The sequence below is a fragment of the Salmo salar genome, chromosome 12 (genome assembly GCF_965601325.2).
Source record: "Salmo salar chromosome 12, fSalSal1, whole genome shotgun sequence".
NCBI lineage: Eukaryota > Metazoa > Chordata > Actinopteri > Salmoniformes > Salmonidae > Salmo > Salmo salar.
This window is the reverse complement of record NC_138302.1, coordinates 8,102,176-8,114,874: the sequence shown is the minus strand read 5'-3', so window position 1 is coordinate 8,114,874 and position 12,699 is coordinate 8,102,176.

The window sequence follows — 12,699 nt, the reverse complement described above, 5'->3', positions numbered from 1 at the left end:
AGAGACTTTAATGCAGGAAAACTTAAATCAGTTCTACGAAATCTCTATCAACATGTTAAATGTGCAACCAGAGGGGGAAAAAAATCGAGATCACCTGTACTCCACACACAGAGACGCATACAAAGCTCTCCCTCGCCCTCCATTTGGTAAATCCGACCAAAACTCTATCCTCCTGATTCCTGCTTACAAGCAAAAATTAAAGCAGGAAGCACCAGTGACTCGGTCTATAAATAAATGATCAGATGAAGCAGATGCTAAACTACAGGACTGTTTTGCTATCACAGACTGGAACATGTTCCGGGATTCTTCCGATGACATTGAGGAATACACCACATCAGTCGCTGGCTTTATCAATAAGTGCATTGTACGTACATACCCCAACCAGAAGCCATGGATTACAGGCAACATTTGCACTGAGCTAAAGGGTAGAGCTGCCGCTTTCAAGGTGAGGGACTCTAACCCGGAAGCTTACAAGAAATCCCGCTATGCCCCGCGACGAACCATCAAACAGGCAAAGCGTCAATACAGGGCTAAGATTGAATCATACTACACCGGCTCCGATGCTCGTCGGATGTGGCAGGGCTTGCAAACTATTACAGACTACAAAGGGAAGCACAGCCGCGAGCCTACCAGGTGAGCTAAATCAATTCTATGCTTGCTTCGAGGCAAGCAACACTGAGGCATGAGAGCATCAGCTGTGATCACGCTATCTGCCGATGTGAGTAAGACCTTTAAACAGGTCAACATTCACAAGGCTGCGGGGCCAGATGGATTACCAGGATGTGTGCTCCGGGCATGTGCTGACCAACTGGCAGGTGTCTTCACTGACATTTTCAACATGTCCCTGATTGAGTCTGTAATACCAACATGCTTGAAGCAGACCACCATAGTCCCTGTGCCTAAGAACACAAAGGCAACCTGCCTAAATGACTACAGCCCCGTAGCACTCACGTCCGTAGCCATGAAGTGCTTTGAAAGGCTGGTAATGGCTCACATCAACACCATTATCCCAGAAACCCTAGACCCACTCCAATTTGCATACCGCCCAAACAGATCCACAGATGATGCAATATCTATTGCACTCCACACTGCCCTTTCCCACCTGGACAAAAGGAACACCTATGTGAGAATGCTATTCATTGACTACAGCTCAGTGTTTAACACCATAGTACCCTCAAAGCTCATCACTAAGCTAAGGACCCTGGGACTAAACACCACCCTCTGCAACTGGATCCTGGACTTCCTAACGGGCCGCCCCCAGGTGGTGAGGGTAGGTAGCAACACGTCTGCCATGCTGATCCTCAACACTGGAGCTCCCCAGGGGTGCGTACTCAGTCCCCTCCTGTACTCCCTGTTCACCCACGACTGCATGGCCAGGCACAACTCCAACACCATCATTAAGTTTGCTGTCGACACAGCAGTGGTAGGCCTGATCACCGACAACGACGAGACAGCCTATAGGGAGGAGGTCAGAGACCTGGCCGGGTGGTGCCAGAATAACAACCTATCCCTCAACGTAACCAAGACTAAGGAGATGTTTGTGGACTACAGGAAAAGGAGCACCGAGCATGTCTCCATTCTCATTGACGGGGCTGTAGTGGAGCAGGTTGAGAGCTTCAAATTCCTTGGTCCAAACACACCAAGACAGTCGTGAAGAGGGCACTACAAATCCTATTTCCCCTCAGGAAACTAAAAAGGTTTGGCATGGGTCCTGAGATCCTCAAAAGGTTCTACAGCTGCAACATCGAGAGCATCCTGACTGGTTGCATCACTGCCTGGTATGGCAATTGCTCGGCCTCCGACCGCAAGGCACTACAGAGGGTAATGCGTACGGCCCAGTACATCACTGGGGCAAAGCTGCCTGCCATCCAGGACCTCTACACCAGGCGGTGTCAGAGGAAGGCCCTGAAAATTGTCAAAGACCCCAGCCACCCCAGTCATAGACTGTTCTCTCTACTACCGCATGGCAAGCGGTACCGGAGAGCCAAGTCTAGGACAAAAAGGCTTCTCAACAGTTTTTACCCCCAAGCCATAAGACTCCTGAACAGGTTACCAAATGGTTACCCGGACTATTTGCATTGTGTGCCCCCCCAACCCCTCTTTTACGCTGCTGCTACTCTCTGTTTATCTTACATGCATATTCACTTTATCTATACATTCATGTACATACTACCACTATTGGCCCAACCAACCAGTGCTCCCTCACATTGGCTAACCGGGCTATCTGCATTGTGTCCCACCACCCGCCAACCCCTCTTTTTACGCTACTGCTACTCTCTGTTCATCATATATGCATAGTCACTTTAACCATATCTACATGTACATACTACCTCAATAAGCCTGACTAACCGGTGTCTGTATATAGCCTTGCTACTCTTATTTTCAAATGTCTTTTTACTGTTGTTTTATTTCTTTACTTACCTACCCACACACACACACACACACACACACACACACACACACACACACACACTTTTTTTATCGCACTATTGGTTAGAGCCTGTAAGTAAGCATTTCACTGTAAGGTCTACACCTGTTGTATTCGGCGCACGTGACAAATAAACTTTGATTTGATTTGATTCGGCGCATGTGACAAATAAAGTTTGATTTTATTTGACAAATTCAGCTATGTTTATCCCATTTTTTTCTGTTTAAGTAACGTTTGTCAACCACTGATCACACGTAAACACAGTTCACTTTCATAACAGCCACGTTTTATTCCTTCTCTCCTCCTCTCACCTTTTCCCCTTTGCTTCTGGACTTCAATGCACAACACATCAGCTGTATGTGACCAGGAGAAAAAACCTTTCCAACCCAAACCATATCATAACTGCTACACACAGCCTACATTGTTGTCACCATATTAGCTAAAGTAACATCATAGTCAACATAGCTAATAGAACTAACGTGTTAGTAAAGCTGCTATAATCATGCAGTAACGTTACAGTGTACAGTCAGTAAGCAGTTTAGCACTTACATTGGCGGGCCCATGTGGCAAGACATTTGTAAAACCAAAAGTTTACCTTGACTTGGAAGAGTTCCAGTGTTGTGTTGGATAGCCATAGTCAGCTAGCATCCCTCTGTTTGAGCCGGGTGTTTGAGTAGGCTAAACTAGCTAGCTGCATTTGCTAGCTAAGTAAGTGAAACTGAAAGTGGCAAATAAATGACAAAATCTCTCTCTCTTGCTTCATTTTGGAATAAATTAATTTGTTCAAAACTGTTCAACAATTATCTTTCTCTCTCTTTGAGTCAACTACTCACAACATTTTATGCACTGCAGTGCTAGCTAGCTGTAGCTTATGCTTTCAGTACTAGATTCATTCTCTGATCCTTTCATTGGGTGGGCAAAATGTCAGTTTATTTATTTATTCATTTTTAAATTTTATTTCACCTTTATTTAACCAGGTAAGCTAGTTGAGAACAGGTTCTCATTTACAACTGCGACCTGGCCAAGATAAAGCAAAGCAGTGCGACAGAAACAACAACACAGAGTTCCACATGGGATAAACAAGCGTACAGTCAATAACACAATAGATAAAAATAAAGTCTATATACAGTGTGTGCAAATGGCATGAGGAGGTAAGGCAATAAATAGGCCATAGTAGCAGAGTAATAACAATTTAGCAGATTAACACTGGAGGGATAGATGAGCAGATGATGATGAGCAGATGAAGGTGTGTAAGTAGTGATACTGGTGTGCAAAAGAGCAGCAAAGTAAATAAAACAATATGGGGATGAGGTGGATGAACGCAGTGCCCTTGTTTGGCCCTACACCCAAACAAGGGCACTGCGTTCATCCACCTCTGGCCTGCTGGCCCCCTACCTCTGCGGAAGCACAGTTCCCGCTCAGCCCAGTCAAAACTGTTCGCTGCTCTGGCACCCCAATGGTGGAACAAGCTCCCTCACGACGCCAGGACAGCGGAGTCAATCACCACCTTCCGTAGACACCTGAAACCCCACCTCTTTAAGGAATACCTGGGATAGGATATAGTAATCCTTCTAACCCCCCCCCCCCCCCAACAAAAAAAAATATAGATGTACTATTCTAAAGTGGTTGTTCCACTGGATATCATAAGGTGAATGCACCAATTTGTAAGTCGCTCTGGATAAGAGCGTCTGCTAAATGACGTAAATGTAAATGTAGGTAGGTAGATTGGGTGGGCTATTTACAGATGGACTATGTACAGCTGCAGCGATCAGTTAGCTGCTCAGAGAGCTGATGTTTAAAGTTAGTGAGTCTCCAGCTTCAGCGATTTTTGCAATTCGTTCCAGTCAGTGGCAGCAGAGAACTGGAAGGAAAGGCGGCCAAAGGAGGTGTTGGCTTTGGGGATGACCAGTGATATATACCTGCTGGAGCCTGCTGGAGCGTGTGCTACGGGTGGGTGTTGTTATCGTGACCAGTGAGCTGAGATAAAGCGGAGCTTTACCTAGCATAGACTTATAGATGACCTGGAGCCAGTGGGTTTGGCGACGAATATGTAGCGAGGGCCAGCGAACTAGAGCATACAGGTCACAGTGGTGGGTGGTATAAGGGGCTTTGGTAACAAAACGGATGGCACTGTGATAGACTATATCCAATTTGCTAAGTAGAGTATAGGAAGCTATTTTGTAGATCGCCAAAGTCGAGGATAGGTAGGATATTTAGTTTTACTAAGGTAAGTTTGGCGGCGTGAGTGCAGGAGGCTTTGTTGCGAAATAGAAAGCCGATTCTAGATTTAATTTTGGATTGTAGATGTTTGATATGAGTCTGGAAGGAGAGTTTACAGTCTAGCCAGACACCTAGGTATTTGTAGTTGTCCACGTATTCTAGGTCAGAACCGTCCAGAGTAGTGATGCTAGTCGGGCGGGCGGGTGCGGGCAGCGAACAGTTGAAAAGCATGCATTTGGTTTTATTAGCATTTAAGAGCAGTTGGAGGCCACGGAAGGAGTGTTGTATGGCATTGAAGCTCGTTTGGAGGTTAGTTAACACAGTGTCCAAAGAAGGGCCAGATGTATACAGAATGGTGTCGTCTGCGTAAAGGTGGATCAGGGAATCACCCGCAGCAAGAGCGACATCGTTGATATATACAGAGAAAAGAGTCGGCCCGAGAATTTAATCCTGTGGTAACCCCCATAGAGACTGCCAGAGGTCCAGACAACAGGCCCTCCGATTTGACACACTGAACTCTATCTGAGAAGTAGTTGGTGAACCAGGCGAGGCAGTCATTTGAGAAACCAAGGCTATTGAGTCTGCCGATAAGAATGTGGTGATTGACAGAGTCAAAAGCCTTGGCCAGGTCAATGAAGAAGGCTGCACAGTACTGTCTTTTATCGATGGCGGTTATGATATCGTTTAGTACCTTGAGCGTGGCTGAGGTGCACCCATGACCAGCTCAGAAACTGGATTGCACAGCGGAGAAGGTTCATGCTGAAAGAGCTCTGATAGGTTGGAGGACGTCCTCCGGAAGTTGTCATAATTACTGTTTAAGTCTATAGAAGGGCTTGAGAACCATGAGCCTCCTAGGTTTTGTATTGAAGTCAATGTACCCAGAGGAGGACGCAAAATATTATGTTTTATTCAATTATTTGGTGATGTGATTATATTTAGTATAGTTTTATCCAAAAAGGATAATTATTTTAATGTTTTACCAATTTATTTTCTTCTGAAAATCACTCAGGAGGATGGTCCTCACCTTCCTCCTCTGAGGAGCCTCCACTGCACCCAAAGGACATCCAGCCAACTTGACACAATTGTGGGAAGCACTGGAGTCAACATGAGCCAGCATCCCTGTGGAACGCTTTGGACACCTTGAAGAGTTCATGCCCCGACGAATTGAGGCTCTTCTAAGGGAAAAGGAGGAGATTCCTGTTTGATATTAGGATGTTTTGTTCTCTCCAAATGTTTGGTATGATCAGTGTGTATATGTCAAGAAAATATTGCATGACCAAAAGCACAATTCTATTTTTGTAAAAATGAGACAAGAGTAAGAGCATATGTGTGTTCTCTCAAGAACTTTAAGTAGCCTATATTCGATGTGATCTATTATTTTCAGACAGGATTGTGTCACGGCACAGATCTGGGGAAGTGTACCAAATCATTTCTGCAGCATTGAAGGTCCACATCATTCTTAAAAGGAAGAAGTTTGAAACCACCAAGACCCTTCCTACTGCTGGCTGCCCGGCCAAACTGAACAATCGGGGGAGAAGGGCCTTGGTCAGGGAGGTGACCAAGAACCCAATGGTCACTCTGACAGAGCTCCTCTTTGGAGATGGGAGAACCTTCTAGAAGAACAACCATCTCTACATCACTCCACCAATCAGGCCTTTATGGTGGCCAGACGGAAGCCACTCCTCAGTAAAAGGCACATGAAAGCCAGCTTGGAGTTTACCAAAAGGCACCTAAAGGACTCTCAGACCATGAGTAACAAGATTCTCTGGTCTGATGAAACCAAGACTGAACTCTTTGGCCTAAATGCCAAGCGTCACGTCTTGAGGAAACCTGGCACCATTCCTACGGTGAAGCATGGGGTTGGCAGCATCATGCTGTGGGGATGTTTTTCAGCGGCATGGACTGGGAGACTCGTCAGGACCGAGGGAAAGATGAACGGAGCAAAATACAGAGAGATCATTTTTAAAAACTTGCTCCAGCCTTACCTATAGAGTAGCACCACCACCCATCAGCCCATTCTCTTCTTGACTTCAAAGCTGCAGTGTATTGTTGATGTAGGAGTTTATGATTAATAATAATTCAAATTGTGAAAATAGAAGTGTATAATTATTTATTTTTTATCAACTTTAAGATACTGTTTGTGTCTAGGCAGATGTAGAATCTGAATAGGAAAGTACATTATCAATAAATAGGTGATTGTTCTTTTTTTCACATCAAAGTATACTGAGCCACAATCTGTAAAATGTGACCATACTATTTATTTAAAGCCCCACTAAGATATCACTGTACTATTCCTTTAAGCCCCTCTGTCAGATATAAATCATCAGAGTGGGAAACCAACTGAAATGGAAACAATGGAGCAAATGGATCACTATCAGAGGGGTGTATTATGACATCAGATAGAACTACTCAGACATTCCAAATATCACTTGATTATCAGAGGGGTGTATTATGACATCAGATAGAACTACTCAGACATTCCAAATATCACTTGATTATCAGAGGGGTTATTATGACATCAGATAGAACTACTCAGACATTCCAAATATCACTTGATTATCAGAGGGGTGTATTATGACATCAGATAGAACTACTCAGACATTCCAAATATCACTTGATTATCAGAGGGGTGTATTATGACATCAGATAGAACTACTCAGACATTCCAAATATCACTTGATTATCAGAGGGGTTATTATGACATCAGATAGAACTACTCAGACATTCCAAATCAGGCTTACATTTACATTTACATTTTAGTCATTTAGCAGACGCTCTTATCCAGAGCGACTTACAGTAGTGAATGCATACATTTCATACAATATCATACATTTTTTTTCTGTGCTGGCCCCCCGTGGGAATCGAACCCACAACCCTGGCGTTGCAAACACCATGCTCTACCAACTGAGCTACAGGGAAGGCTAATATATAATGTCTGCTCTAACATACGGAGGATTGCAAACGATGCCGACAATTACATTGACGAAGCTACAATCTATCTACAATATTAAAGCTGATCAACCCATCACAAATATATATTATAAAACAAATAATAATACTGACCTGCTCCAATCCCACTGATCACAGGAGAGGAAATGCGAAGAGAAAGGAAGAAGAGGGAGGATGCTAGCTAGGGGATGAAGACTAGGCTAACTTTATGTTGTAGTGATACTGACCTGCTAGCTAGGGGATGAAGACTAGGCTAACTTTATGTTGGAGTGATACCGACCTGCTAGCTAGGGGATGAAGACGAGGCTAACTTTATGTTGTAGTGATACTGACCTGCTAGCTAGGGGATGAAGACTAGGCTAACTTTATGTTGTAGTGATACTGACCTGCTAGTTAGGGGATGAAGACTAGGCTAACTTTATGTTGTAGTGATACTGACCTGCTAGCTAGGGGATGAAGACTAGGCTAACTTTATGTTGTAGTGATACTGACCTGCTAGTTAGGGGATGAAGACTAGGCTAACTTTATGTTGTAGTGATACTGACCTGCTAGCTAGGGGATGAAGACTAGGCTAACTTTATGTTGTAGTGATACTGACCTGCTAGCTAGGGGATGAAGACTAGGCTAACTTTATGTTGGAGTGATACCGACCTGCTAGCTAGGGGATGAAGACGAGGCTAACTTTATGTTGTAGTGATACTGACCTGCTAGCTAGGGGATGAAGACTAGGCTAACTTTATGTTGTAGTGATACTGACCTGCTAGTTAGGGGATGAAGACTAGGCTAACTTTATGTTGTAGTGATACTGACCTGCTAGCTAGGGGATGAAGACTAGGCTAACTTTATGTTGTAGTGATACTGACCTGCTAGCTAGGGGATGAAGACTAGGCTAACTTTATGTTGTAGTGATACTGACCTGCTAGCTAGGGGATGAAGACTAGGCTAACTTTATGTTGTAGTGATACTGACCTGCTAGCTAGGGGATGAAGACTAGGCTAACTTTATGTTGTAGTGATACTGACCTGCTAGCTAGGGGATGAAGACTAGGCTAACTTTATGTTGTAGTGATACTGACCTGCTAGTTAGGGGATGAAGACTAGGCTAACTTTATGTTGTAGTGATACTGACCTGCTAGTTAGGGGATGAAGACTAGGCTAACTTTATGTTGTAGTGATAATGACCTGCTAGCTAGGGGATGAAGACTAGGCTAACTTTATGTTGTAGTGATACTGACCTGCTAGCTAGGGGATGAAGACTAGGCTAACTTTATGTTGTAGTGATACTGACCTGCTAGCTAGGGGATGAAGACGAGGCTAACTTTATGTTGTAGTGATACTGACCTGCTAGTTATGGGATGAAGACTAGGCTAACTTTATGTTGTAGTGATACTGACCTGCTAGCTAGGGGATGAAGACTAGGCTAACTTTATGTTGTAGTGATACTGACCTGCTAGTTAGGGGATGAAGACTAGGCTAACTTTATGTTGTAGTGATACTGACCTGCTAGCTAGGGGATGAAGACTAGGCTAACTTTATGTTGTAGTGATACTGACCTGCTAGCTAGGGGATGAAGACGAGGCTAACTTTATGTTGTAGTGATACTGACCTGCTAGTTAGGGGATGAAGACTAGGCTAACTTTATGTTGTAGTGATACTGACCTGCTAGCTAGGGGATGAAGACTAGGCTAACTTTATGTTGTAGTGATACTGACCTGCTAGCTAGGGGATGAAGACTAGGCTAACTTTATGTTGTAGTGATACTGACCTGCTAGTTAGGGGATGAAGACTAGGCTAACTTTATGTTTTAGTGGTACTGACCTGCTAGTTAGGGGATGAAGACTAGGCTAACTTTATGTTGTAGTGATACTGACCTGCTAGCTAGGGGATGAAGACTAGGCTTCATCCATATCATGAAGGTGGATATTGATCCAACCATTTCAAAAGTAATGACCGAGCTGATGGAAACAGGATGTGTCTTTACAATTGTATAAATCCGGGCAGACAATTTGTACGTTCGTTTTACAGTGTGGGATCCTTTTGTGTCAGTAAAAACTTATAAGCAGGAAATGGCGGTGGAAACTCCTTTATGCACAAATATTTATATAATTGTCAAGGTATGCGTGAAGGGCTGTAGGAGGTCAGGCGCAGGAGAGCAGATATGTGATAACAAAACGGAGCCTTTTATTTGGCAAACCAAAAGCACACGGCACAAACAAACACGAAATACAAATACGGGTTGAACATAACCCAGCGCAACCAGCCTAACGTGCGCATACATGAAAACAGATAAACAATACCACACAAAGACATGGGGGAAACAGAGGGTTAAATACACAACACATAATGAGGGAAATGAGAACCAGATGTGTGGGAAAACGAGACAAAACAAATGGAAAATGTATGGAAAATGACGCCCGATGTCTCGAATCCAGTATGGAACGAACGGAGTAATCCGGGGCCCCCTCGATGTCCAGAGGGGGCGGAGGAACCTCCCACACCTCAGACTCCTGGAGCGGGCCATCCACCACCGGCCTGAGGAGAGACACATGGAACGAGGGGTTAATACGGTAATCGGAGGGAAGCTGTAACCTGTAACAAACCTCGTTCACTCTCCTCAGGACTTTAAATGGCCCCACAATCCGCAGACCCAGCTTCCGGCAGGGCAGGCGGAGGGGCAGGTTTCGGGTCGAGAGCCAGACCCGGTCCCCGGTGTTCACTACGGTGACGGTCTGCGCCAACTTTCTGGCGCAGCACGGCGCGCTGAAGGTGAACATGGGCGGCGTCCCATGTTTCCTCCACGTGCCGGAACCAGTCGTCCACCGCAGGAGCCTCGGTCTGACTCTGATGCCAAGGAGCCAGAACCAGCTGATACCCCAATACACACTGGAAGGGGGTGAGGTTAGTGGAGGAGTAGCGGAGCGAGTTCTGGGCCATCTCTGCCCAGGGCACGAACGCTGCCCACTCCCCCGGCTGGTCCTGGCAATAGTACCTCAGAAACCTACCCACATCCTGGTTAACTCTCTCCACTTGTCCATTACTCTCGGGATGAAACCCTGGGTTAAGGCTGATTGAGACCCCCAGACGTTCCATGAACGCCTTCCAGACCCTCGAAGTGAACTGGGGACCTCGATCAGACACTATATCCTCAGGCACCCCGTAGGGCCGGAAGACGTGTGTAAACAAGGCCTCCGCAGTCTGTAAGGCCGTAGGGAGACCGGGCAGAGGGAGGAGATGGCAGGACTTAGAGAAACGATCCACAATGACCAGGATCGTGGTGTTTCCCTGTGATGAAGGAAGATCGGTCAGGAAATCGATTGACAGGTGTGACCATGGCCGCTGTGGAACGGGTAAGGGGTGTAACTTACCTATGGGCAGGTGCCTTGGAGCCTTACACTGGGCGCACACCAAGCAGGAGGAAACATAAACCCTCACGTCCTTAGCCAAAGTGGGCCACCAGTACTTCCCGCTCAGACAGCGCACCGTCCGACCAATGCCTGGATGACCAGAGGAGGGTGACGTGTGGGCCCAATAGATCAGCCGGTCACGGACAGCAGACGGAACATACAGACGCCCAGCTGTACACTGGAGGGGAGCGGGCTCTGCACACAACGCCCGCTCAATGTCCGCGTCCAGCTCCCACACTACCGGCGCCACCAGGCAGGAGGCCGGGAGTATGGCAGTGGGATCCATGGGCCGCTCCTCTGTGTCATACAGCCGGGACAGTGCGTCTGCCTTCACGTTCTGGGAACCTGGTCTGTAAGAAAGGGTGAAAACAAAACGGGTGAAAAACATGGCCCACCTTGCCTGGCGAGGGTTCAGTCTCCTCGCCGCCCGGATGTACTCCAGATTGCGGTGGTCAGTCCAGATGAGAAAAGGGTGTTTAGCCCCCTCAAGCCAATGTCTCCACGCCTTCAAAGCCTTGACGACAGCCAACAACTCCCGGTCCCCCACATCATAGTTTCGCTCCGCCGGGCTGAGTTTCCTCGAGAAGAAGGCACAGGGGCGGAGCTTCGGTGACGTACCCGAGCACTGAAAGAGCACAGCTCCTATCCCAGCCTCGGGCGCGTCCACCTCCACTATGAACGCCAAAGAGGGATCTGGATGAGCCAGCATGGGAGCCAAGGTAAACAGAGCCCTCAGGTGACTAAAAGCCCTGTCCGCCTCAGCTGTCCACTGCAAGTGCACCGGGCCCCCCTTCAGCAGTGAAGTAATGGGAGCCGCTACCTGACCAAAACCTCGGATTAACCTCCGGTAGTAGTTGGCAAACCCTAAGAACCGCTGCACCTCCTTTACCGTGGTGGGAGTCGGTCAATTACGCACAGCTGCAATGCGGTCACTCTCCATCTCCACCCCTGAGGTGGAAATGCGGTACCCTAGGAAGGAGACGGACTGTTGAAAGAACAGGCATTTCTCAGCCTTGGTGTACAGGTCATGCTCCAACAGTCGACCAAGCACCTTGAGCACCAGGGACACATGCTCGGCGCGTGTAGAGGAGTATATCAGAATGTCATCAATATACACCACTACACCCTGCCTGAAAATCTCATCTACAAAGGCTTGGAAGACTGATGGCGCATTCATCAACCCGTACGGCATGACGAGGTACTCATAGTGTCCAGAGGTGGTACTGAAAGCCGTCTTCCACTCATCTCCCTCCCGGATACGCACCAGGTTGTAAGCGCTCCTGAGATCTAGTTTGGTGAAGAAGCGCGCCCCGTGCATTGACTCTATTGCTGGGCCTATGAGCGGTAGCGGGTAACTATACCTCACAGTGATCTGATTCAGACCCGATAGTCAATATACGGGCGCAGACCTCCCTCCTTCTTCTTCACAAAAAAGAAACTCGAGGAGGCGGGTGAAGTGGAGGACCGAATGTATCCCTGACGCAGGAATTCGGAGACATATGTTTCCATAGCCTCCGTCTCCGCCTGTGAGAGGGGATACACGTGACTCCTGGGAAGTGCAGCGTCTACCAGGAGATTTATCGCACAATCGCCCTGTCAATGAGGTGGTAATTGAGTCGTCTTCTTTTTGGAGAAGGCGAGAGCCAAATCTGCATATTCAGGGAGAATGCGCACGGTCGAGACCTGGTCTGGACTCTCC